Raw genomic sequence first — 26,388 nt, forward strand, 5'->3', positions numbered from 1 at the left:
CAGACATTTGAAAAATAAAACAAAACTCCAGCTTTCAGCAGTGTGCGTTGGCTTTTGCTTGGAATTGCATTGATTAGAGAAGAAGAGAAGTAAAAGTCTTTGGTTCTGGCCTCCTGATGCTTTGATACTTTGCGGTTTTTGACATTACTAATAAAGGCAAAGCCCTGGTAGCCACCCCTAATCTGATCTGATTCTATGACCTTGGGATTGCTTTCATAATAATACTGGAGCATGAATTAATTTTATCGGCATAATTTGGTGGGCACTGGTCTGGCCTCCTTAAAATTTTCCTACCAGGATGTGGGCCTGTCATCATTTTCAGGAACACAGTATCAACATCAATCAGAGAGTAAACCTGAGTTGGCCCGTGACGCAGCTGAGTTTACCTGTATTATTGGCTATTATTCTGCTGCTATTCTGATTCCCAAAAAGAAAAGTTCTTGGTTTCAGGATTTAAAACAAACTCTAAACAATTCATATAGTTTTTGAATACCCAAAGATTCCGAATCTAAAATGGTTTATATGCCTTAATACTTTCTTCTTGAAATTGTGTGTGTGTGTGTGTGTGTGTGTGTGTGTCTTTCACCCACATTGGTGTGTGTATCAATGGCCTGTTTCTTTTTCTTCAGGGGTAGTATTCCATCAATGAGTGTACTACAATTTGTCTTATCAATAGGTGATGGACATTTGAGTTGTTTCCAGTCTTAGTCATAATGAATGCAGCTGCTATGAACATTTAAGTGTAGGTGCTTGGTGATAAGCTTTAATTTCTATTGGGTAAAAATCTGGGAGTAATATTGATAGGTCATATAGTAAGTGTATCTTTAACTTCTAAAGAAATTGCAAAACAATTTTCTGAACTGGAGAAATCATTCTGTGAGAGCTCCAGTGGCTATTTGAAATGGTTTCTGATGGAAGCATAGGAGGGGTGGATAATTTAGTTTTCCTAGGAAAACTGGGCTCCGCTCTGATTTACTGTGGGAGCCATTCATGAGGGTCCTGCAGGTGCCCAGCAGCTCCTAATGTGGTCTCTGGATGCATCATCACCACAAAGTCTGTTTGCATGTCTGTCTTTCCCTACCTGAAGATGGGGGCCGGGTCTGAGTCATCTTTGTTGTCTGAACTCCTAGCACATCTGACACACAGTAGGTCTCAAGATGCAATGGTTGGGTCGAACAAAAAACATCTCCAGCGGCCAGGATGGTGTCAGAGAAGAGAAAGTGAAGGGGGCACGCCTCGCTGCCTCCCTCCCTCGCTGCCCCTTCCCTGTGGTGGGGAAGACACCAATGGACAGGATGTTCACGGAGACACACAGGGGATGTGGGGGGAAGCTGAAGGACAGTGAAGGACACAAAGGCCATGGAAGGACCTCCTAAAGGGAGAGCATGCGGATTGCTGAAAACCTAGAGGTCAAGCACATTATGATGCAGTAAATTAAGAGGTACCAGAGGGTTGCTGGCTACACCACATCTTAACTGCCTGAGCCCACGTGTGCCACCCCTGTACATTCTCCTCCCCGGATTCATTTGGGAGAGGAAAGTCGAGTGCTGGGATTGCTAGATGCTGCCTGGTCCTGCTTTGGCTAAGATCAGGGAAGCCCTGCTGGGCCCTGTTCACGGCGCCCCTTCCAGCCATGTCAGGGAGCTTGTTTTAAAGCCATCCCCCATCCCCTCTCTCCTCTGTTGTGCTTTAGATGGTGAAGGTAAAATATTCAATCGGGGAAAGCTGGGGGATGGCCACTCATTATGAACAGTTATTACGTAGTGGACTCTCCTATAGAGGTTTCCACTTGGCAGGCAAAACCACATTTTCTTCTCCTTCCCACCTCCCCCACCTCCACTACTATCCTTGATAGCAAGCGAGGGCCTCTCTGAGTTGGTATCACCTTGAATTAATCGGTTCTAATGCAAGTATGCATAGCTGTGCGTAGGATGTTTCTGAGAGCAAAATGCATTCTTTTGGTGCCTGGGAGCGGTTACTACACTTCAGGTGTGTAATTCCTTGTGTTGCGAAATGCATTTTCGGTGTGTTAGTGCTGTACAAGGAGCAGCCACACTCAGCTGCCCCACTACAGGACTCGGTGACAGATATTTGCTTTTGGTCATTTAAAATGTAAGGGAATCTTATTTGATATTGTGTATATGTTTACAATATGCAGTTACAAAAGCAGAGAACTTTCCAGCAAGTTGAAACAGTCCCAGGAAGATGTGGACTGCTTTAGAGGAGAGGGCCTCTGGTCACGGAGAGGGCTCAGGCAAGGGGCAGGGGATGGTGGAGTGCCTCAGGAGCCACCCAGGAGGTGGCAGGGCTGGGCACCATGGGTTTGCTTGAGAGAGACAGGGATGCAGGACTGCTCTGCTCTCGGCCACTAATAAGTCCTATGATTGTAGTTAATTAACGTAAATTTCCTAGGCCATAGATTTCTCAAAATGTATTTTTGAACCCAAATCCATTGTCTTACAATATGTTTTCCATTTGTCCCATTTATTCTATGTTTCTTTTTATCTCCTTTCTTGCCCATTTTTGGGCTAATTAGATATTTAAAAACAATTCCACATCCCCTCTCTGTCAGTTAAGTTATACATTCTTTTACTGGTTCACTGGTTTAGGGGTCACAACAGCACTGCCTTATTAAAACCTAACATAAAGTCACATACATCCCTTCCTGCGCAATGCACAGACCTGAACAGTTTAACTCCATTCACCTCCTAGCCTGCGTGTCGCGCCATCCTTTTCAGGTATCTTATTTCTTTATATATTTAAACCCCCTCAAAATATTATTGTGATTATTGTTTACCAGCCAATTTTCTTTTAGATTTATCTATATAGTGACTTTTTTCCTTTCTGCATATTTCCTTCTGTATATTACAAGTGAAATAAAGCCCCCAACCCCCAAAGATGTCTCCATCCTAATCTCTAGAAGCTATGAATATATTAAGTTATATAACAAAGGAGAATCAAGGCTCCAGATGGTATTAAGGTTGCTAATCAGCTGACTTTAAAATAGGGGGATTATCCTGGATTATCTTGTTGGCCCCGTCTAATCACAAGGGTCCTTAAATGTAGAAGAGGGAGGCAGAGAGGGAGCACCAGAGAAATGGCAGCGTGAGAAAGTCTCAGCCCAGCATTGCTGGCTTCGGAGATGGAGGAACGGGGCGATGGTGCAGGGAGTGAGTGGATGAATAGCCTCTAATCCTGGAAAGGGCAAGGAAATGGATTCTCCCCTGAGTCTCCTGAAGAAACGTAGCCCGGCTGACACTTGGATGTTAGCCCCGCGAGACCCATTTTGGTGTTCCGATCTCCAGAACTGTATGATGATACATTTATATTGTTTCAGGCCACTACATTTGTGGTAATTTGTTACAGCAGCAATAGGAAACTAGTACACTGTATCTCTGTGCTTCACTTAGGACCGTTTGGCTTCTACCTGAAAAAGTTGTTTCAGTAATTTCCTTCTGGTAACAATGAATTTTGTTAGATTCTGTTTTTCTAAAAATGTCTTTATTATACCTTCATTTTTCTGTTTCCAATTTCATTGATTTCTGCTCTTGATTTCCTTCCTCTGCTTATGCTGGGTTTTATTTGCTCTTGCCTAGTTTGATAAGGTTTAAACTTAGATTACTGATTTGAGGCCTTTCTACTTTCCTAATACAAACATGTAATGCTATAAATTTTTCTCTAAACACTAGTTACATCTCACTAATTTTGATATGCTTTATTTTTTCATTTTCATCCAGTCCAAGATATTTTCTAGGATCCCTGAAGACTTCCTCTTTGGCTCATGGATAGTTTAAAAGTGTACTATTTATTTCCAAATATTTGGGGATTTTCCAGATGTCATTTTGTTATTGAGTTCTAGTTTAATTCCATTATTGTCTAAGAACATATTTTGTTTGATTTCTATCCTTTTAACCTTGTTAAGGTTTTGTTTTATGGCCTCTCTTGAGGAATGTTGCATGGGTTTTTGCAAACACCTTGCATTCTGCTTCTCGGCAGAGTGTTCTGTAAATGTCAATTAGATTGATTTGACTGATAGTGTCCAGGTCTTCTATATTCTTATGGACTTTTTGTTTACTTGTTCCATTGATTACTGAGAGGGGACTATTGAAGCCTCCAACTATAATTGTGAATTTGTCTATTTCCTCTTTCAGTTCTATCAGTTTTTGATTCATGTAATTTGAAGCTCTATTGTTAGATAGTCTTCTTGGAGAACTGGCCCCATTATTACACAATGTTCCTTTTTATCTCCAACAACATTCCTTGTTCTTAAGTCTACTGTGTCTGATAATGATATAGTTACCTCAACTCTCTCTTGGTTGCATGATATATAATTTTTCATCCTTTATTTTTTACCTGTTTCTTCCTTTATATTTAAAGGAGGTTTCTTGTGGACAGAATGTAGGTTGATCTTGCTTTTTTATCAAATTTGTCAAATTTTGCTTTTTAACTGGAGTGGTTAGTCTGTTTACATTTAATGTCATCACCAACATGGTTGGATTAAAATCCAACATTTTGATAGCTGTTTTCTGTTTGTTCCATCTTTGTTTTTCACCCCCTTTTCCTCTGCTTTCTCTTATGTGTAGAGAACATTAAGAAATTCCATTATTGTCCTCTGTTGACATTATTAGTATCTCTTAAAATTTGCTTTAGTGATTGCTAGGATTTATAATATGTATTTTTAATCAATAATAATCTACAGTCAATCAATATTATGCCACTTCTTATGTAGAATAAGGATGCTGCAATAGTACATTAGCAATTCTTCCTTCCATCCTTTGTGCTATTATCACATATTTTCTTTTTTATATATGACAAAACACGTAATACACAGCTACTATTTTTCCTTTAGGTAGTCCTTTTAAAGCAGTTAAAAGTAAGAAACACTTTATCATACCTTCATTTATTCCATTTCTAGTATTCTTCATTCTTTGTGTAGGTCCATGCTTCTGTCAGGTTTCTTCTGCCTGAGCTACTTCATTACTTCACTTAAAATTTCTTATAAAGAACATCTGCTGGCAATTAATTCCTTCAGTATTTGTCTGAGAGTCTTTATTTTTCCTTTATTAATTTCCTTTTAAATTCTGCTGTAGGGAATTTGGTTGATAGCTTTGCTTTCTTTCATGACTTGAGCAATGTTGTTCTATTAGTTTCTAGCTCGTATGAATTCTGATGAAAAGAATCATCTGCTTAATTCTTATGTTGTTCCTCTCTAGATAATGTGTTTTATTTCTCTGGCTGACTTTCAGATTTTCTCATTGTCTTTTATTATCAGTAGTTTAAATGTGATATATGGTGTGTATGTGTGTGTGTGTGTGTGTGTGTACATGTATGAATTAATTTTTCTCCTATTTCTGTTTGTGTCATATCTACTGATCCACCATGGGGTCAGACCTACTGGTGAGTTAGTTCATTGAAGACCTTCTCTTTTAGATTTAAAAAATTTTTAGCATTTGCATTTGATATTTCTTAGAGTTTCAATCTCTGCTGAAATTGCCCATCTGATCCTGTCTCTTTTCTACCTTCCCCATAGGGCCTTTAACATATTAATCATAGTTGCTTAAAATTTCCTATTAGATAGTTCCCACGTCAGTGTCATAGCTGAGTCTGGTTTTGATCATTGCTTTGCCTCATTGAATGCCTAATTTTTTTCTTGCCTTTTCATATACCTCATCATTTTTCTTTTGAAAGCTGTATATCTTGCATAGCAGTAGAGAGTGGAGTCAGTAGCTTTTTGCTTGAAATGTGCACACTTTTTCTTCTGCTAAGTCTTTTGTGAAGTGCTTTGAATTAAGCTAGATAGGAATGGGGCTAGGTGTGAGGTTTGTTGTGTGTTTACCTTCAGAGCACCACAGGCTTCAAGTTCTCCAAAGACATCTAGTGTTTAGGGTGGGGGCAGATTTTCCAAAGGGCTTTTTCTTCCATGTATATTCCATCCTCAGTTAACGTCTTCCTTTGGCACTGTGCCTTAGAGAAGGTCCTTTCTAAGCTTTTGTCCTCTTTCTTGATTGTCCCAGCTGTCCTATACCATTCCTCATTATTTAGTGGCAGTCAGGCTTGTGGGGCAGTGGGGGTGGGGATGGTTCTCTGTTGTTCTGATGAGACCTCAGTCTTAGGCAGCTGGTGTCCCTTATGTCTCAGAAGTGTTACATTTTCAGTGTCCCTGTTACTCTGTTAATGAAATTCGGTGGTAATAACTTCATAACATTAGGTATATCAAATTGGCACACTGTACACCTTAAATGTATATAATTTTTGTTTGTCAATTATACTTCAATAAAGCTAGGAAAATAATTAGAATGAGTTGATCAAATAATTGTTAATTACCAAAAAAAAATCAGAGAGAGATCTGAATTGTTCTCTAACTATAGTTCTCAGCCCAGCACATATTCTTACCCTTCTCCCACTGGGATAAGGTGTTTTTTTGCCTAGTTCCCTTTCTTGAGCTGCAACGTGTTTTTATTAGTGTCCTAAGGGCAGCAGTGTTTTTAGCCCTTCCTCCACAGACTAAGGTTTTTGTTTCATAGGTGATGTAGAAGAGAAGGTGTAAGTAGATTTTCTACCTCTCCATTGCACCTGCTCTTCCTCTCCTCCAGGTCTACACCTCAAGGAATACTTTATAGGACTCTTACCAATTTCTTTCAGCTCTGGGTGGAGTCCATGGGCAAAACATCTAAAGAGGGTATTAATTTCCCCAATTTCTTTGACTCCTAGGGGCTTCATGCACTTCCCAGTACACACTCAGCTTTCAGCAACTCACTAATAGCTGAACTCTTCTCACTAATATCTACTTTCATCTACCTCAGCCAAACCAACAATCTTTCAGTGAAGTTGTCTATATCTCCTTAGATTTTGGGCCAATTGCAATCTGAGTTCCCTGGTGGTTTTTAGAAAGTAATGAACTTTCATAGTCTAGCTTTTTCTTTTTTTGTATGGCAGCAAAGCTCTTTCTAACTGTTGACATCTCTAAGCAGTTTGGTTTCATTTTTTGAAGGACAGTTTTGCTGGGTATAACAATATCTAATTCTAGAGGTTGGCAGTTATGTTTTCTCAGTCCTTTGAAAATATTATATTGTCAGTTGGATATTTTATTGTTTCTATTGTAAAGTCTGTTGCCAGTCTTACTATTGCTCCTTTGTTGTAATGTGCCTTCTGCTTTTTCTTAAAAAAAAAAGCTTCAAATTTTTAGAACAGTGTTAGGTTCATAGCAAAATTGAGCAGAAAGCACAGTTTCCAATAACACCTCCTCACACAACCTCTCCTACTGTCAGCATCCTGATGTGAATGTTACATTTGTTACAATGAACTTACATTGACACATTATTATAGCTTACATTAGGGTTTATTCTTGGTGGTGTTAATTTTTTGGGTTGCGTGGCTTTTGACGAGTGCATGATGACATGTATCCACCATTATAGTATCATGCAGAATTGTTTTGCTGCCCTAAAAAATCTTCTGTATTCCTCCCAATCATCCCTCCTCCTCTCCCAAACCTCTGGCAACCACTGATTGTTTTTTTTTTAAGTGTCTCCATTGTTTTGAAGGTTTCAAAATGTCATATAGTTGGAATCATATGGTATGTAGCCTTTTCAGATTGGCTTCTTTCACTTAATAACATAAATTTAAGGTTCCTCCATGTATTTTCATGGCTTGATAGCTTGTTTCTTTTTAGCAGTGATATTCCATTATATGGATTACCCCAGTTTATTCATCCAATTACCTACTGAAGGATAACTTGGTTACTTCCTAGTTTTGGTGGTTATAAATTAAGCTGCCATAAACATCTATATGCAGCTTTTTGTGTAAACATAAGGTTTCACTTCATTTAGGTAAATACAAAGGAGCATGACTGCTGAATCACATGGCAAGAGTATGTTTAGTTTTGTAAGAACTGCCAAACTGTCCTGCATGTTGACTATACCATTTTGCATTCCCACCTACAATGAATGAGAGTTCCTGTTGCTTCATACCCTCTGAGCATTTGACAGTGTTCTGCTATGTTTTACAATTTACTATTTGTTGTGGTTTCTGGCAGTTTTTTCCCTATAATGTATGCTTCTTTATAATGATCACTTTGGGGATTGAATCTGTCATGCTGCTTGAATCTGTGTGTGTGTTTTCCTATTCAGGTATATTGACATATAATGTTATATTAGTTTCAGGTGTACAATATAATGTTGCATCTGTGTTTTGATGTTTTTCATCCGTTTTTGAAAAGTATCAGCCATCATCTATTCAAATACTGATTCTATCTTGTATTAAGTTTCAATCAGAGAAACAAACCACTAGGAGTTACATGTACACACTCAAACACATGTATACATGCAGGCATGTGCATGTGCACACGCACACACACACACACAGGCACACACAATTTATTATAGTGATTTGACCTTGTGAAATTGCCCAAACTAGTTGTGTAATCTAGGGGAAAATGTTTCTCCTGTTTATGGCACTATAGCCTGAAGTCAATAGGAAGAGAAAATGGGGAACCCATATCAGTCTCTCACTACTTTCAAGACTCTGACTTTGATGATGGGTATTCTGTAGAAGAAGCTGGCATCCTTTGACACAGAGGCTAAAATGTGCCTGGCCCAGGAGTTGAAAAGACTGAAGAAGGAAATCTGAAAGGAGCTGGTTAATGCCCTATGCCTGTAAAATTTGAGTCAGGAGGTAAATGACAAGGTGTGTGAGCTGTAATAGCACCCTGTCCCCTGCTATGACCTGACCTTAAAAGTAATAGGATTGCTAATATACTCCTGTCTTCTGAATCTTGCACAAAATGTCTCCTATAACCCACACTAATCCATGCTACATAGGGAAGAAAAGTCTAGTAAAAGTAGTTCCAGCTTGGGTAAGTTGGCATGATACAAATTCATCTCACACCCAGTTGTCTCATTCTTCTTTTTCTGAGACTCCAATTATAAATATTAGACATTTTCTTGCTTTCCCATAGCTCTTATGCTGTGTTTTGTTCTTTTTGTTCTTTTGGATCTCTGTCCTTCAGTCTGGATATTGTTTAAATAACTGTCTTCCATTTGACTAAATCTCTCTTTTACCATTTTGAATCTGTTGTTAAACTCATCCATTGAGTTCTCAATTTTAATTATTTATTTTTGTGCTTCAAATTTCCATTTTTTACATTTTTATAATTTCTAATTCTCAGCTGAAATTGTCTATATTCTCATTATTTTCTTGAATATTTTACTCATTTATTTTCCTATTTTGTCATATAATTCGAATATTTCAATCTCTTATGGTCTTAATTTTTTTTTCTTGTTTCTTTGGCTTTTGTCCATCCCTGTCTTTTTATTAATTGAATTGTCCTAGTTATTTTTTATTGAATTATAATAGGTCTATATAAAATTTTTGGAGCTTTTTTTTGACTTCAGTGATTATATCTTTCTTCCAAGAGAATTTACTTTTTCTTCTTGCAGTTAATAGATGTAGAGATTGATAATTTCAATCTAATCAGAGATTGATGTGATTCAGACTCAGTTTTGTTCTTTAATGTTTTCACATACTCCTACATGAAAAAGCATGCATTCTCCAAGGATTAGTCTTTTAGGGGCCTGGCTAGAAGCCTCAGGTATTTAGTATGGCACTCTTTCTTTATGGGCCCTATATTCCAATCTTTGCCCAGCTCTGTGAGACTTCTGAAATCTTTGCTTGGCCTCTCAGTCTCTCTCTGCTGTTACTTTTGAGTAGAAGTAACTTCAGGGGAAAAGATTATTTTCTTTCTCTTGAAGGATCTTGGTTTTTCAGGTCCTTACTCTCTTGGTGGTCCTTTGATACCTTTAAACATGTTTCTCATATTTTGTGCATGTTTTCTAGCTACTGTGAGAGATGTAGTCTGAAAAAGCTATTAATTCTTTGTAGGAAAAAGATATAAACTTCAAGTGGCATTCTTTAAAATTGGTTTTCAGGTTTTGTTTGTTGATGTTTATAGTTTTAGGGATTCTGGAATTGATCATTCTGAAAGGAAAACTATTTCTGAATTCATAGTTATAGCAATCTTAGGTGTCAGTGGAGAAATGCCCTCAGTGAAGTGTCTTTCATCTGTTACTTATTTTAACAGGTAATTTTAGAGGGCTATGGCATGGGAAATTCATAATCAACATAATTCATAGAGGAAGAACTGAGGCAAGAACAATTGGAAGCCAGAGGACTAGGTAACTCAGATTTATAGGCGACAAAGGCATGAAAGGAGTTTGGGCTTGTATTCTCTAATTTTAAACTCAGAAAGTCTTATACCTTCTGTCTTTCTTATAGTATTTTTGCTGAGATTCATAAATCAGGAAAATCAGAAAACCCTTCCCCTCAGCCTGTCACATATGCTTTTGCTTTTGGCTAAGATTTTGGATCTCTTATATTCCATCTCTTTGCACTGTTTAAGTGACTTGGGTCTCTCCACATCTTTAGCCCACTGGAGTCATCTTGTGTAACTCTATATACAGTAGAAAAATCAACATCTTCTGAAATATATGCAGGGATTCTTAAGAGTGAATTCTGTTTTTCTCAGTCACCCTGTCTTTGGATTTCAATTTTGCCAAACTCATGTCTATTTAGCCCCTGTATTTGCTGTCTTCCCCTGTCTATCTCCACGATCTTGCTGGCCATGGCCCTGTTATGTTCATCCCTTTCCAGCTCTGCTTCAGTGAGGTTATGTGGTAGTTTGGAAATGACCTTATGGGGTTATTTACACCACAGGAATTGGGAAATACTACCTATTAAGGCTTTTATTTCCCAGAGAACACGTTGTTAAACATTCACCAGCAGACCCATGCTGTAATCCCTCCATGCAGCAAAGTGCCATCAACCCAAAGACAGAAGTAGGGCTGGTGCCACCAGAGTGGGGTTGTGTCACCCACTGTTGGGTATCACACACATATTAAGAATGGAATATTAGTTCAGTTCTTCTTGTTCATAAAACTCCCCTGACTATTCTGCTTCTGTGGATCATTGACTTATTTCTCTTCTATTCAGGGTCTAGCTTCTTACATGGATGGCTGGGAAATAGTAGGAGTGGAGTCATTTCTGTTTTTGCCTATGACCCACAGTTTACACAACTCCAGGGATCGTCATTCATGGTGTATTGTATTCCACAGCCTGTGAATGGCGTCCCCTGACATAGTTTGAAGCAGGGGTGTTGAACCCATATCTTTTTTTTTTTTTTTTTTTAAATAATTATTTTTTATTGAAGGGTAGTTGATGCACAGTATTACATTACATTAGTTTCAAGTGTACAACACAGTGGTAGAACATTTATATACATAATTCTAGGTTCCAGCTATCACCCTACCAAGCTGTTACAATATCTTGACTATATTTTACCATTGGAAGTCTGCCCTTTTTTTTTTTTTTTTTTTTTTTTTGTGAGGGCATCTCTCATATTTATTGATCAAATGGTTGTTAACGACAATAAAATTCTGTATAGGGGAGTCAATGCTCAATGTACAATCATTAATCCACCCCAAGCCTAATTTTCGTCAGTCTCCAATCTTCTGAGGCATAACAAACAAGTTCTTACATGTAGAACAAATTCTTACATAATGAATAAGTTACATGGTGAACAGTACAAGGGCAGTCATCACAGAAACTTTTGGTTTTGCTCATGCATTATGAACTCTAAACAGTCAGTTCAAATATGAATACTCATTTGTGAACCCATATCTTGATTCCAAACGTAATGTGCTTTCCAGGTCTGGCTTGGTTTTGCAGCTCCATGGAATTGAGGTACAGACCAAACTAAGGGTCACAAAGCAGAAACTTCCTGGGAGCAGCATGTGTGAATCTGCATGTTCCTGGGCAAACCATTAGCAGAGCTAATGGGAAAAGTCACTGCTGTTCTTATTGCCCCCACCATGGGGGTTCTCTCTGGGAGCTCCCAAAGCATCTGTAATGGGTTCACAGCTGGGACCAGTACATAGTGGATTATGCAGCTGGGGTTTAACTTCCCACATGGACATGCCCTGTCCAAGTGACTTAAACTTCTGCTGTCTTTGTTTTTTTACCTGTAAAAGGAGTACAACGTTAGCTGACTTTTCTATCTTTTATACCACAACAGCACTTGTTAGCTTCTTTAATATTTATAAGAACCCTGTATGATAATAACAATAAAATGGCTTCAACAACTAGCAACAATTGGTCCCTTCTTACCCGCCACCACTATCTTTGGTGCTTACAAGAATTACCTCATTTGATTTTTACAAAACCCTTATGGGGTAGGTGAAGGAAGCTAAATCTACTGAAACTGTAGGATGGTTTGTCCAAGGTGCCTCAGAAAAGGCAGAGTCAGGCTTTGAACCTGACAGAGGACTAAACCTGACATTCATAAACACTGCTGCCTCTCCAAAAATGACAGAAAGATGGGGAAGAATGCACAGGGTTATACTTTTTGCCTCTCAGAGAGGACAGGTGGTTAAATGGGCCCTCTGCCCAGCCCACAGTGCTATGGCTGGGGCTGTGCGGTGGGGGGCACTGGCTCCCTAGGGTCCCTGTTTGAAGAGGGCTGCTTTCTTGCCTGTCCCCCACTGCACTCCTGTGGGCTTCTACTGAGATGGGCGGCAGCTCCCCAGGGAGGGAGGCGCTTCTTGCCAGCTCCAGTCTTAAGCCGTCTCCCTCCAAGGGGATTAGCACTGTGGAATCGGCATACAGACCAAACCCCGTGTCACAAAGTAAATATTTCACATTTCATGTTAAATCATATCCTAAAATAAGTGTGAAGAATTGGGATTCAGTGAGAAACGCACATTTCAGGGACTGAAATGGGTTTTGATTGGTTGAAATCCAACCATCTCCAGGCTCTGTCCCTACCTTTCTGGGGCGTTCTGGCCATTCTGTCCCCTGTTCTGCATGTCCGTGGATGCATGGAAGAGCAGGAGGTGATGAGGTGGGTGGAGTGGGCCAGGTGAGAGATGCTGTCAGCCACACAGGCACCCCAGACTCAGGAAAATAAAGTAGCTTTGGGGCTCAAGAAAATATATCTTTCTGATCATGCATAATAAATTAACAAAAAGAGGAGTAGGGCCAGGAATAGTGACAGATGGATAAATGTAGTGTCTATATGACTAATTTGACATATTTTTAAAGCTACTAAGAATGATAGCCCCAGGTGGTTTTCCTTGGATGCATTTACGGAGCAGCTAGCACGGGCAGCCGCCTTCTAGGGTCTTCATCAGCAATGGCCTGCAGGTCTCTGTGGTACCCCCACCGGGACTGGCTGTTTGGTTTTTACGGGAGTGGATGTGTGTGCCCCATGCGCTTTGCCATGCTAGGGGCTGTCCTCACGTGACTAGAGGCCTGGCAGTCACTTCATCCATTTCATTTCCTGGCTGTGAGCAGGGGCTCTGGAGGTTTCGGAGAAGGGCAGGTCCTGGGTGCCCTGGGCAGCCACGCAGGGCCGGGCATCGGGGGAGGGGACGCCCTCCAATGCTGCCGGTCTGCGAGCCGAGGGCCCAGTGAGCGCTCAGGCCGACCTTGTAAGAGGCAGCAGGGCGCTGCCCGGCTGCAGGGGCTGCTTATTTTAAGTTCTTCCCTTCTTATATTGCTTAAGTATTTGCTTATTTAACTAAGGGATTATTGAGTTTTTAGTTTTTAGTTTTTGCTGTTGTAATTCTATAGCGAATACTGGTAGGACAATGTCATGAAAAAATTATCTTTCCCAGTCAAGGTTTGTATATAAGGGGTTTCCTGTACGTTGTCTGTGCTGACCCATAACCACGGATGGCTGTAGGGAGCCCCGTCGACACCTGATGTGCCACTGACCATCCAGCAGCTGCAGGCCCCTCTCTCTGTCCGCTGTTCTAGGCTTCCCCCGCAGGGGGCACCCCAAAAGGGAGGCTCCCTGGAATTCGGGGGCCAGCATTGTTGCTCTGCCTCTGTCCACAGTTTTGCAGAAGCGTGGTTCTGGTTTGCTCTTTGGGTTCAGAGCTCTGCAGAGACCCGTCTTATGCTTATCCTAAGGCATGTCCCTTAGCCTACGGGGAGGGCAGGGCTGTCTCTGCTGTTCCCCCACCCTCCCGGCGCCCTATCCCCACGGATGACCACCCCTACATCGGTGCTGACTGGGTCTGGCGGCTCGGCTGCGCGAACAAAGAACACCGGGCGCATCAGCAGCAGCCATGTAGTGTCCTGTTATTCTGGAGCCCAGAGCCCGAGACCAGGGTGTGTGCGGCTGTTTCTTCAGGGGCCTCGCCCCTTGGCCTGCTGACGGCACCTTCTCCCTGTGCCTCCCGCGGTCCTCCCTCTGGGTGTGTCTGTTCTCTTATAAGAACACAGTCGAACTGGAATAGGATTGGATCATCCATCTGCCCCTATTTTAACTTAGTCATCTTTTTAGAGACCCTATCTCCAAATACAGCCACATTCGGAGGTACCAGGGTTAGGACTTCAACATATGAATTCTGGAGGACACACTAAGCCCATAATATTAGCCAAACAAAAATGGCCAGCCTGGAGCAGGACATCTGGACGCCCTGAGTGGGAATGTGAGCGAACAGAGAGGCAGCTCCTGCTACAGGGGGCAGCGCACCCTGGGTGGTCCGGGCCCATCAGGCCGGCCCTCCCACCGCCTCCCCTCCCAGCCTCCCTGGCCGCACCCGGCCCTCTGCACTGCACCTTCCGTTGCCCTCTGACCGCCGCCCTTTCCCCTCATCTCTTTGCCAGCCTGGCTCCTGGCCCTGCATCTCTCCTCCTACTTGGGACCCCAGAAAAGCAGTCTTGGTTACCCTGAAATGCCAGTTCAAATCTAAATCCTGCTAGCTCAAGGTTTAAAGCCCTGTAAAAATCTCTCTCCTTCCCACACTGTCAGTGGTTTGCAGTGTGAGTGCATCTGAGTGCAGTCCTGACGGAGGCTGAGGTGAGGGGGCAGGGAGGGTGGAAAGAGACTGATGGCCCCCCTGTACCACAGTGAGGGGGACGCCCCTCAGGGACAGACTGCTGGGTTGAGGCTGAGGGGTTCTGGGGGGCAGCTCCCCAGCTGGTTTTCTCTGTTGCTCACATCTCACTTTTGAAGCACAGATGAACTTAACCTTTTTTTCAGTTGGAAGTGAGAAATTCTACCGAGTAAACCACATCTTATAATATATACAAAAAAACAAACAGGGATGTGTGATTTCTCGGGTGTCTGTGCCTCCTTTGTGATGACATAGCTTAAGAGTGGATGTTTGGAGCAGAGGTTCTGCCTGTTGAGTAGAAGCGGCTTGTGAGATGTGGCATGTGGGTGAACACTGAGTGAGAATGCTGAGATAACCAGTGCAAAGGCCCTGGGGCACAGAACTTTTTGTCTCCCACCCTCCCTAAGGCCTCAGTTCTCAGTGCAGTCCCCAGGCCAGCAGCATTACATAACCCGGAGTGTGTTAGAAGGGCATACTCTTGAGTCCCTCCTAGAGACCTGTATTTTCAACAAGTCCTCCAGGTGATTCTGAAGCAGGTGAGGGTTTGAGAAGCACAGCTGTCAGGCCTCATGATATATGATATGACTGAGGCATTACCATCTGCTCCTCAGACGCAGGGATGGTGTTGATGTGGGGATAGGGAGATGTCCAGATTATAGTAATCTGGTACTGTTCTTTAATGATATCCCAGCATTACATCATGTTACTCAATTCAGCAAATGCTTTTATAATTGTTGTATTTACATTGACAATATACTTTTAAGCTGTAGTGTTTGGTCATCTATGAATTTATCTATGAATTCCATTCATTTAGAAAAATTTATTGAACATCTTTTATGTGCCAGGCAATTTGCAAGCCTTCATGTTCAATGGTCCAGAAGGTATTATCCTGAGACTTTGAGAGTGTGTTTTTGAATGTGTGGTGGTCAGAGGAGGGGTAGACTTTAAATAATCAAGAAAATTACAGTTGTGACTAATTCTTTAAGGAGAAGTAGAGATAGCAATCAAATGACCAAGCACATAAATATAAAATTACAGATCTACAAAGGAGAGGCATGTGGTGGATTGATGGAGGGGTCAGGGAAACATTTCCTTAAGGAAGTGACATTTACGCTGAAGTCTAAAGTGTTCATTAACAATAGTGAACAAAGGCCTGGGGTGGGGAAGCAAGGCTAATTTAATGAAATGGAGGCAGGGCTTTGAAGCCAAGTTATGGATTTTGGCTTTTAATCTAAGAGTAATGCAAAGCCCCATGTATTAGTTAGCATTCACTAGGTAATGCTGCGTAACAAACAGATTCAAACCTCTTACTAGCTCCCAGTAACACATGTATACTTTTCGCAGGTTACATCCTGACTCTACGCCAGCTGCAGTGGTGCTCCATGGTCCTTGTCGTCGCAGGGCCCCAGCTGAAGGAGCTAAAATTTGGGTCACACCCCTTTCACTGTGGAGGAAGAACAACGACAAAGTCCAGCAATGCCTCTGGGGCTTCTTCTCAAATGTGGCCTGTGTCATTTCTGATCACATTGCATTGGCCAAAGCAAGTTACAGACTGTGAGGGGGGCAGCAGTAATAGAATTGGGTCCCCTTTCAACTGTCCCTTGAAGAATTTTAGGTGAGGATGGGGCTAGTGGTAACCTAATCAGACCTGCCTGAAAGAGCAGTAACTGGATTGAGGCAGACGCAAGGGTAAATAAACGTGTGAGTATGTGGCTCTCCCGGTACGCATGCTCAGAGAGGCCACTAGTCTGGACTGAAAGGTGGGCTGGAGATGGAGAGAAGTAAATTTGAGAAATATTTCAAAGGTAAAATTCATAACCTTAGTGATTGACCTAGGGGATGAGGGAGAGTGAGTTTTAAGGATGACCCCTCGATTTCTACCTTATGCAACTGACAACTGTGGATTCCTGACAGATGGAAAATGGGAAATGACCACATTTGGCAGGAAAATATTATGGGTTTGGTTTTAAGTATGTTCAGTTTGAGATAACCTAGAACCATCCATACAATTATATCATATCAAGTAAGTAGCTGGGTGCAACATTACTATATGACTGGTAATAAATTTTTTTCCAACTTCCTATATTACCTATAATAATGTACTATATACTATAAATAATACACTCTATTCTCTGTAGTACATCTTTTCCCCAATTTCCTTTGAAGTATGACCTAGAAGTTATTCTGAGAGTAACTGTCTTAGTAGAAATACCTTTATCTGATCATTTTTTTTCACTTTTAGAGTTCATAGATATTAAAGCATTGTTCATGGGTAATCAATTTTTTCCTTTTTTTGTCTCTGGTTATTTAGGAGAAGGAAAAGCACACTTCTTTCTTATTTCTCATTTACTGGTACAAGGGTTCCTGCTTCTCCACAAACTGAGGAAGCGCCTCCCTTTCCTTGGTAACGCGCTGGGCTGGGAGCCACGGGGATCAGCAGGTCGCAGTCAGACAGCATCTCTTCCGGCACTGTCTGCAGGCCTCCCAGACGGCGGCGCTGTGTGGAGTACCTCCAGCATCTTCACATCGGAAAATCGGCAAACACGGTCAAGGATGACAAGCAGCTGAAATGACAAAGGGCTCTTGGACCATCGGGACAGATTTTAATCCTTTTAGGATCAGCTAGCCTTTTCTGAGTGTGGCTTCATCTTACGGAAATTATCAGAGTTCAAGAAAATTCAGTATCCTACCAAGCAGCATGGATGGCACCTTCCTTTTTTGCTTCTCCCAGTGTTCCCAGAGTAAATACGGTTTCAGGAAATGCTCCATTACATTTTTAAAACATTTTGGCTGGAATCTTGGTGACACCCCTTCTTCTCCCAAAAATACCCCTTAATACATGACTGAGGTTATCAGACCAAGGTGGACAATGTCATGGAATGTCAGCTCTCTCCACAACCTATGGGGCCTCTGGAAAGCCGCATGCAGAGTGTTTGAGTAAAAATTGAGGTATTTTGTTTTCTCATCTGAATGCCATCCTATAAACTATTCCTCAATTTCCTTTAATACATACCAGAAAATGACTATGTTTAACTTTCCATATTACTCCCAAATATAAGCCCAACGAGTTGCAGAGAGGACTCAAGTATTTATTTATTAGGTGTGAACTCAAGGAGAGCCAGGACCCTCTCCTTGGTGTTCCTTAGAGTACCTGCCACAACGGCGAGCACAGAAGAAGGTGCCCAAATGGGCCTTGCTAAAGTGGCAGTGTCCTAGGCTCTGGCCTGGGGAGGGAGTATCTACCTGTCCAAGCACGGCTTCCACCTACTGAGGTGGGGACACGCATTTAACCTGATCTCTGGCTCTGAAGCCGTAAAACAACTACTTGGACTCCTGGCTACATTTTACCAGCTGTGTAACCCTGAGCAAGCTATGTAATCTGTAAAGCTTAATTCCCTCATGGAGCATGTATGGGAATTAAATGATGCAATGAGCAAAAAGCACATAGCTAGCTAATAATAGTAATGTCAGTAATGGGGACATACATCATAAAACCCAGAATGGGTTTTTTTTTTAATACCAAAGGTAGATATGGAGAGTGGTTCACTTGTGAAATTAATTCTTAGTTGCCTACAGTTGGAGCTGGTTATTAGCAGTGGACTTTCTTCTGTGAGTTGTCATACCCGGACAAGGGCGTCCAGTGACTGCCTCTATTGAATGCTTTGTCATGAGTCCTACTGTTCAATCAGACCTGTGGGCAGAGTGGGATTCTGAAGCCTAAAGGGCCTTGGTGCATCTGGTGGCTTGTGTCAACTGCAGTTGTCATGAGCTGGAATCCCTCCCCTCCTCCCAGAAGTGTTTTCATTACCTGTGTGACCAGGTCTGCAGGAGAGCGTTGTGTAATCTCTGCAAAGGTCAGCCCAGGGAGTTGTTTCTGCCTAGTCTGGGCCCCCTTTCCTGCATGGCCCGCCATGGCGTCACACCTGCATTCCCTCGGCAGGCGGGGTGCCCCTCCTAGGAAGGGAGCCTCTCTTCGTGGCAGAGGAACTGTGCTTGGCTGAAAGGCAGGCCAAGGCAGCACCAAGAGTGCCAGCTGTGGGCTAGAAGACCTGGCATGAGCCCGAGATCGGCACCCTGCAGGGGCAGCACCCCAACTAGACTCCTCAGCGGAGAGATGAGGGTCAGGGCAGCCCCCCATTTTTTCTGGCAGTATTCTCCTGGTCTCAGCTATAAGAATGAAAGGGCCAGAATAATATTCAGCTGTAAAAAGGAATGAAATTCTGATACATGACACTACATGGCTGAGTCTTGGGGACACTGTAAGTGAAATAAGCCAGACACAAAAGGACAAATTCTGTACAATTCCCCGCATATGAGGTCCCCAGAGGAGGCAAATTCATAGACAGAAAAACAGAATGATTGTCAGGGACTGGGAGCGGTAAGTGGGAGTTAGTGTTTAATGGGGACAGAGTTCCAGTTTGGGAAGATGACAAAGTTCTGGAGAGGGGTGGTGGTGAAGGTTGCACAGTATTGCCAATGTACTTAATGTTACTGAAATGGACACTTAAAAATGGTTAACGTGGTACATTTTGTGTTAAGTATATTTTTCCAAAATCCAAAAGATGAAAAAAAAAAAGAAAGTATCATAAACATTGCAACTTGCATTATAATATGAAATGTTATGTCTTTTTTTTTTTTTTTTGCATGGTAAGAGAATAAGAAAGGTAACTGGGGGTAACTGGCATCACCGGCAGCTCTTTGCACCTTCTGGCTCTGATGGGAGGTTGTGGCCAGAACACAGACTCAAACTGAAGCATGGCTCAGGGGGCTGGGCTGGCCTCCTGTCTGTTGGTTGTGCTGTTGCGAACTCTCTGATCCTCAAGTTTTCTCCTCTGTTAAGTGAGGGGCTCGTTCCAGTTGGCCTTCCACCCGCCCTGCCCTCCCCCATAGCACCGCAATTGTAAAATTTCATTTACCTTCTTTTGATCCAAGTCGATTCTTTTGAATATCATCTTCATTGACGTTTATAAACACATGGGAGCAAATCATATTATTTTCTAACAAACTATAATTTTTAAAAATGAAAAGAAAAACCCCCAACAACAAACATCTAGGTGTCTACAGATTCTGAAAAACACCCTTTCCAGCGAAGAAACAAATGCTCGCTTGCGCGGCTGCGCTGCTCTGCTGCGCCCTCTGGCGGCCGCTCTCCGACATGGTCCCAGTCCACCGAGGTTCTCCAGGGCCTGTGCCTTGGGCTGTGTGAGGACACTTGCCTGAGATTTACTCCGACAAACATTGTGTCTGGTGCTTCAGGCAGACGTGGAAAATGACATCTTTCTATCCAAGAAGGCTATCAGTGGCCAGTGATGAAGATGCCGGAGGAGAGGGGCCCATTCATTACACTGGTGTTGTGTGATATTACACCACAGAGGGTAAATCAATGAGAAGAATAAGTAATTGAAACAAGCATTTTTTTTCCCTTGGCAGTAATTCACTCATTAGCAATATACCTTTTTACAAAGGGAGATTAGATAAATTAGAGATTAAAGAAAGTGGAACAGATGTTTTTCCTCTGATAAGCATTATTCTATAAGAAAACACCAGAGAGTTAGAACCAATGCATAAAGCATGATGCACAATTTTTTTTTTTTTTTGTGCTAACATTTTTAGAAGGCAGGGAAATCCTAGGCAGGAAGGAGAGCTGCCCCAGCCCAGGGTCACAGCCAGAGAGCCCGCTGACATGCACATAGCAGTATAGCAATGGCACTTTCCAGCTTGAGAGCACCTGCTAGGTGTCTTGAGGACATTATCTTTAGTCCTTTCAATAAGGGGGACACAGCAGCAATGATTAGTTTTGTTTTATAGGTGAGGAAGGAGATGGCAGTGCTGAGACGGATGACAATTTGATCAAGATGATGTTCTCAACCAGCAGCAGTGCACCTGGGAGCTTGCTAGACACGCAAAGTCTTGGTCCCACCCCAGACCACCGAGTGAGGAGCTCAGCTGTGGGGCGAGACCGTCTGTGTTTTAACAAGCCCTCCAGGTGGTTCTGTCACTGCTGAAGTGTGAGAACCACCCAGTTAGAGCTCTGCTTTTCAACCCTCCCGTGACACCGGGATCCTCGGGGAAGCTTAAACAGCAAAACCACAGGTGTCTGGATCCCAACCCCAGGACACTTAGGTTTAATTGGTCTGGGGCAGGGCCTGCGTGATTCTAATGAGCAGCCAGGATTCAGAGCCACGAGGGTGGAGAAAAGTTGCCGCAGGAATTGGATTTGGGTCTTGCCCTCTTCAGACCTTTGCTTGTGACCTGCTGACTGGCTGTTTCTTTAGTTCACAGCTCCTTGGGTGGTAGAGCAAAAGTCGAAGACAACCACCTGCCTGTGTACAGGGTGGAGATGGCCAGCAGCCGAGCAGGTCAGCACCACCTGGACCTGACATTGTGTTAGGGGCTGAGCAGGCCCTGGACTAGTGCAGTGGCTTCAGCCCCACGGCTTGAGAAGAAGCTGGCTGTGGTTCTTCTGGGGAGATTTTATCTTCCCCTAAGTGTGAGCTACAGGAAGAGACAGCAGAGTCACAGTCTCCCTTCTTCATCTGCACGTTGTCAGGCCCAGACGGATGCCTGGACTCGGTACCTTCGTGTCTGTGATGAACCCAGGTGGGCAAGGCAGGTGGCAAGATGGCGAGAATCCACCCCCTGAGCTGGTCAGAGCACTTGGGCCTCTGGGCTCAGCCACGTGAGGCGACGTCCTGGACTGGGTCAGAGAGGCGGCTGCCCCAGTCCTGTCCTCCTGTTACGGTGTCCCTGCCCGGAAGAACTCTAGCTCAGCTATGACCTCCCAGGTGTCTCGCCTGCCCCCTGTCCTGCTAATCATCATGGTCTGCTTTGCGGTGTAGGCATTCCTAGGCCTGACTTCTCCTTTTCTGTAAGATTTTGAGCCCCGGGGTCATGTCGGAATTTGTCACACTGCCTGGTGAGGCCTGGACATCATCAGTGGTCAAGAACTAGTTATGACACAATGAACACATGAAAGACTGTGGCTGCCAGTAGGAAACTGGAGTCAAATGACAAAACATTAGGCCTGGAAGAGGCTTTCAAGAGGCAGGGGAGGAAGCTGAGGCTCCAGACGTGACTTGCAGTCAGGTGAGTGCCCTATGGGCGAGGGTCGGGGCTGGAATCCCCTGGGCAGACTGGGCCGCTTTCTACCCCTGTTGCTCTCTGGTTAGGGCCTTGCTTTCCCGGAGCTGTAATGTCGGCTCATGTCCTTATGTCTCCACTTTGTGACCCAGGGAGGTGGCTCACATGCACTAATCTTATTGTCCAGGTGGCTTTCCAGGTCCTCACAGGCAGGAGGAATGATCCATTTCTTCCTGTACCACGACCTTTATAATGGGGCCTGTGTAGGTGGCGCTCCGTCACCGGAGAAAACTATTAGTGATACTATTTATTCAGTTGTTTAGCAATTTGTTTCTTAATTCAACAAATGTTTATTGAGCATCTGTGTCCCAGGCAGTCAGGTCAGTGAGTCAATGGGAAATAAAAATACTAATGTTGGAAAAGGCTCTGTAGGGAAACACATTTCTCTGGAAGCATGGAGGACAAGCTCCTCATCTGGCATTGGCAGGGGTCAGTTAAAGCGCCCGGGAGCCAGGCCAGAGTGCTGCACACTGTGGGGGAGTTCTTCAGAGGAGGGGGGAGGGGAAGAGCCTGCCAGCACAGGTGAGGCACCTCTGAAGACTGGGGCCCGGGGAGCAGGAAGCCTGGGGTGTGTCCCCAGGGCATAGTCCCTGAGCAGGTGGCCTGCTGGTGGGGAGGTGAGCAGGGCGAGGGGGTGCACCCACAAGTGTGTGCTTTATTCTGGGAGCACAGGGCCTTGGGGAATTGGGGTGGGGAACAGCGCAGAAAGGTTTGACAAGAAAGTCAGCATTGAACTCTGGGAACTGGAAGCCACAAGCCTGTGCACAAGCAGAGAACCGGGACCCCAGCTGTGTGCAGCCATCTCCCTGTTCAGGTTCTGATCCTTTCCCAGCCAACTTGGTTTCCTCTCTTCTCCCCCTTCACTCTCCCTTCCTCCCACTTAGATTATTTGGAAGCAAATCTCTGACATCATATTGTTTCCTCTGTAAATATTTTAATATGCATCTCTGAAATATAAAATCTTAAAAAAAAACATAACCATGGTAATGTTGTCATACAAAAAAGCGAATGGTTCCTAAATACCACCAAGCATTCAGTTTCCCCTGATTTTCATATATATATATATAAATCAATTTTCATATATATATATATGGATAAACTATAAAAATTTGTTTTACAATTTGAATCAGGATCCATTAAGGTCTTTATACTGCAATTGGTTGAAGCTCTTAAGTCTCTTATAATCTGCACCCCCTGCATCTCACTTTCTCTTTCTTTGTATTTGTTGAAGACCAGGTTTTGTTTTCTTTGCCCTACAGTGCTTCTCACAGTTTAGATATACTGATTACCTCCCAGTGGTGTCATTGAACATTTTCCTCTGTCCCCTGTAACTCCTGTAATTTGGGGGTGGTGGTGGTGGTGGATGAAATTCAGGCTTGGTTCTTTGTGTGAGCAAAACTCATAGGTGGTGCCTTGGTTCCTGGCACTCTAGGATGTCCACAACTTTTTCCTGGTGCCCCTTGGCCATTACCAGTTCAATAGGTTAAGTAGTCATGTTTAAGCAGCCTAATAATGTAGTGGCCTTTTGAAAACCAATATGCATAAACTAAATTAAAATATTTCCATTGCATTCTTCACCACAACTTCTGACTAGCTGGGTACAGACTAGCCTCTCACACCTTGGAATCATACTGGACACTGCCACCCTCATTTCTTCTTTCATATTGATTTTTACAAGGTTTTACTATTTTGTGTGTGGCAAACTATATAGACCATAAAATTTGCCATCGTAACCATTTTCAAGTGAACAATTTAGTGGCATTAAGTATGTTCATGGTGTTGTACAACCACCACCATTATCCATTTCCAGAACTTTCTCATCATTCCACACTGACACTCCACACCCAGTAAACAGCAGCTCAGTCTCCCCCACCCCTGGCAACCACCATTCTACTTTCTGACTCAAGGAAATTGACTATTTCAGGTACCTCGTAGAAGTGGCATCATATGATATTTGTCATTTTGTATTTGGCTTAACAGGCATGATGCTTTCAAGGTTTAACTCTGGTATAGTATGTATTTGCATTTCATACCTTTCTAAGGTTGCATAATATTCCATCATATGTGTAACTGCATTTCATTTGTCCAGTCCCCTCTGCTGGTGGACATTTAGGTTCTCACCCGTTGGCTGTTGTAAACAGTACTTCTGGGAATCATGGTGAATGAGCATCTGCTGAGCCCTGCTTTCATTTCTTTCGGGATCGTTAACAAGGTGTTTAGTCACAGCAATCTGGGAAACCCAGATTCACACAGAGGATGTCAGTGAGAGGAATACACTATGATCTACTGAGGAAAGTGGGAACTGCCTTGAGCTAGTGGTTTGTACAGTGTCTGACAGATGTGGAGTTCTGCCCGTTTCCTTCAAAATTTAACATCAGCGGCAGCTGTGTCAGTTCAAGGTGGTGCCTCAGCACTAATTTTGTTTGGAAATCGCAGGTGGAAGGTTTGTATTTGAAAAGACTGCCTGACTTGGGGAAGGCCAAGGAAGCTGGGGACCCAGCCTGGAGGGGTGGCAATCCAGGACCGAGGTGATGGTGGAGAGGGGGCGAGGGGCAGGATTTGAGGGGTGTTGAGTGAGTGGAGTGAGGGTGAGTGAAGTTAGTTTCACTAGCAGAGAGAGCTGCCATGGCCTGGAGTCCACAGGGAAGCATTGTGTGGTGGTGGTTTTGGTCTCTAACCAGCAGTGCGTCCGTCCACCAGCGGGCAGAGACCATTACTGGAGTGACCTCCCTCATAGCCTTTGAGTAGTCCTCGGATGCAGCTTAAATTTTTTATCATTGCAAGATATTTCACAGATAAATAAGTCAGCAAATGAATATGTTCTTGCCTTTCATTTGTATCTTCTGCCTGGAAAAGCAGAGGAAAGACAAATTGAATACTGCTGATACCAGAGGAATGATTTCAATTTGGGGATGGAGATCCCTACTCTGGTAGAATATTCTCATTTACTAGATTGGTAGGATTAAAATTCCTTTTATTGTTATAGATTCAGTGGGAAAAATTCCAGTGTTCTGTCTGATGCTCAGTGGTCACTGAGCTGTCTTAATGAGTAGGATAGATGGGAAACATTCAGGCTGGTAACTTCTCATCTTTTCCCAAGAGGTTTATATAGCTGCCTTGACTGCCAAAAATCATCACGTGACCCCAGCAGTGGCTCTCGTCGGCCTTGGGTGACAGTCCCTACGAGAGGGCTTCCTGGTTAGTATCCTCTGTTGCTTTCTGCAGAAGTCATGCTCCCAAGGCAGCTCTGTTTTCTACCGGCTGAAGGGGCCCTGCCCTGGTGGGAGCCAGACCCGGCATTAGCACGCCTGGGCATTGCACCCTCTGTCTGTCCTGGGAAACAGGGTGGTGATTCCTCCCGGACCTCCCGTGCTGGGCTGTGGTCAGTGTCCTTGAGTTCGCCCTTGAAGAAGAGCGTTACAGAGCCCCGGGAGCCACTTAGACCATATCCTGAGTCAGGGATCTGTGGCCTGCAGCGGGCTGCAAGCTGTGCAAACTCAGGAAGTCGGATGATCAGCCTCTCCTGGTGGGTGCTTCGGTGAGGTGGTGTTTCCCGGCGGATCTGCGTCCTCCTGGCCCTGCCGTGGTGAGGAGAGTTAGTGCTGCTGCCGATCGTGTTTATTTGAGAGTCGACACATCCCTGTTGTGCATCACACCCCAAACAGAGGCATCGGGCTGGGCCTGCCCGCAGTGTTTACAGAGCACCTCGCAGGGGCCAGGCACTGTTCTGCTTTCTGCCGGCACCTGGAGAACAGACCGTACCCCGTTCATATGGGGCCCGTAGTGAGGCAGAGAATGATGCGAAAAACAATGGCGACAGCAAAGGACCCCCACACTAATAACTGTGTGCTGAGGATGACGCAGACCGAGAGGGAGGGTGAGGGGAGGGAATAGAGTTCGCAGGAGGGCAGCCCTCCCTGAGGAAGTGGCTGCAGGGCTGAGACCTGTAGGTGAATGGAGCTGGCGGGGCAGGATGCTGGGCCCTGAGAGAAGTCCTGAGGGTGGGTGGCTGATGACAGAGCTGCAAAGGACGGCAGAAGTTAGGGCGTGCAGGGCTCCACAGGCCGCGCCAAGGTGGGAATCCATCTGACCTGCAGTGGAGGCGGCAAAGCATCCTTAAGCAGGTGGTCACACGGCTGATGTTTGGGAGGGTCCATCTGGATGCTGCGTGGAGGAGACCTCAGTGGCCAAAGTAGACGTGGGGCCCACTGCTGTCACCAGGTGGAGGTGGTGGGCCAGCTGCAAGGGGAGAGGTAGGACTGGAAGGCTTACAGGATGCAGGAGAGGAAGGTGGCAAGGACTGGACATCGCCCGGTCACCAGTAGGTGCAGCTGACGCTCAGCTCACTGGTACA

Source organism: Manis pentadactyla, chromosome 12, assembly GCF_030020395.1.
Source record: "Manis pentadactyla isolate mManPen7 chromosome 12, mManPen7.hap1, whole genome shotgun sequence".
NCBI classification, from domain to species: domain Eukaryota; kingdom Metazoa; phylum Chordata; class Mammalia; order Pholidota; family Manidae; genus Manis; species Manis pentadactyla.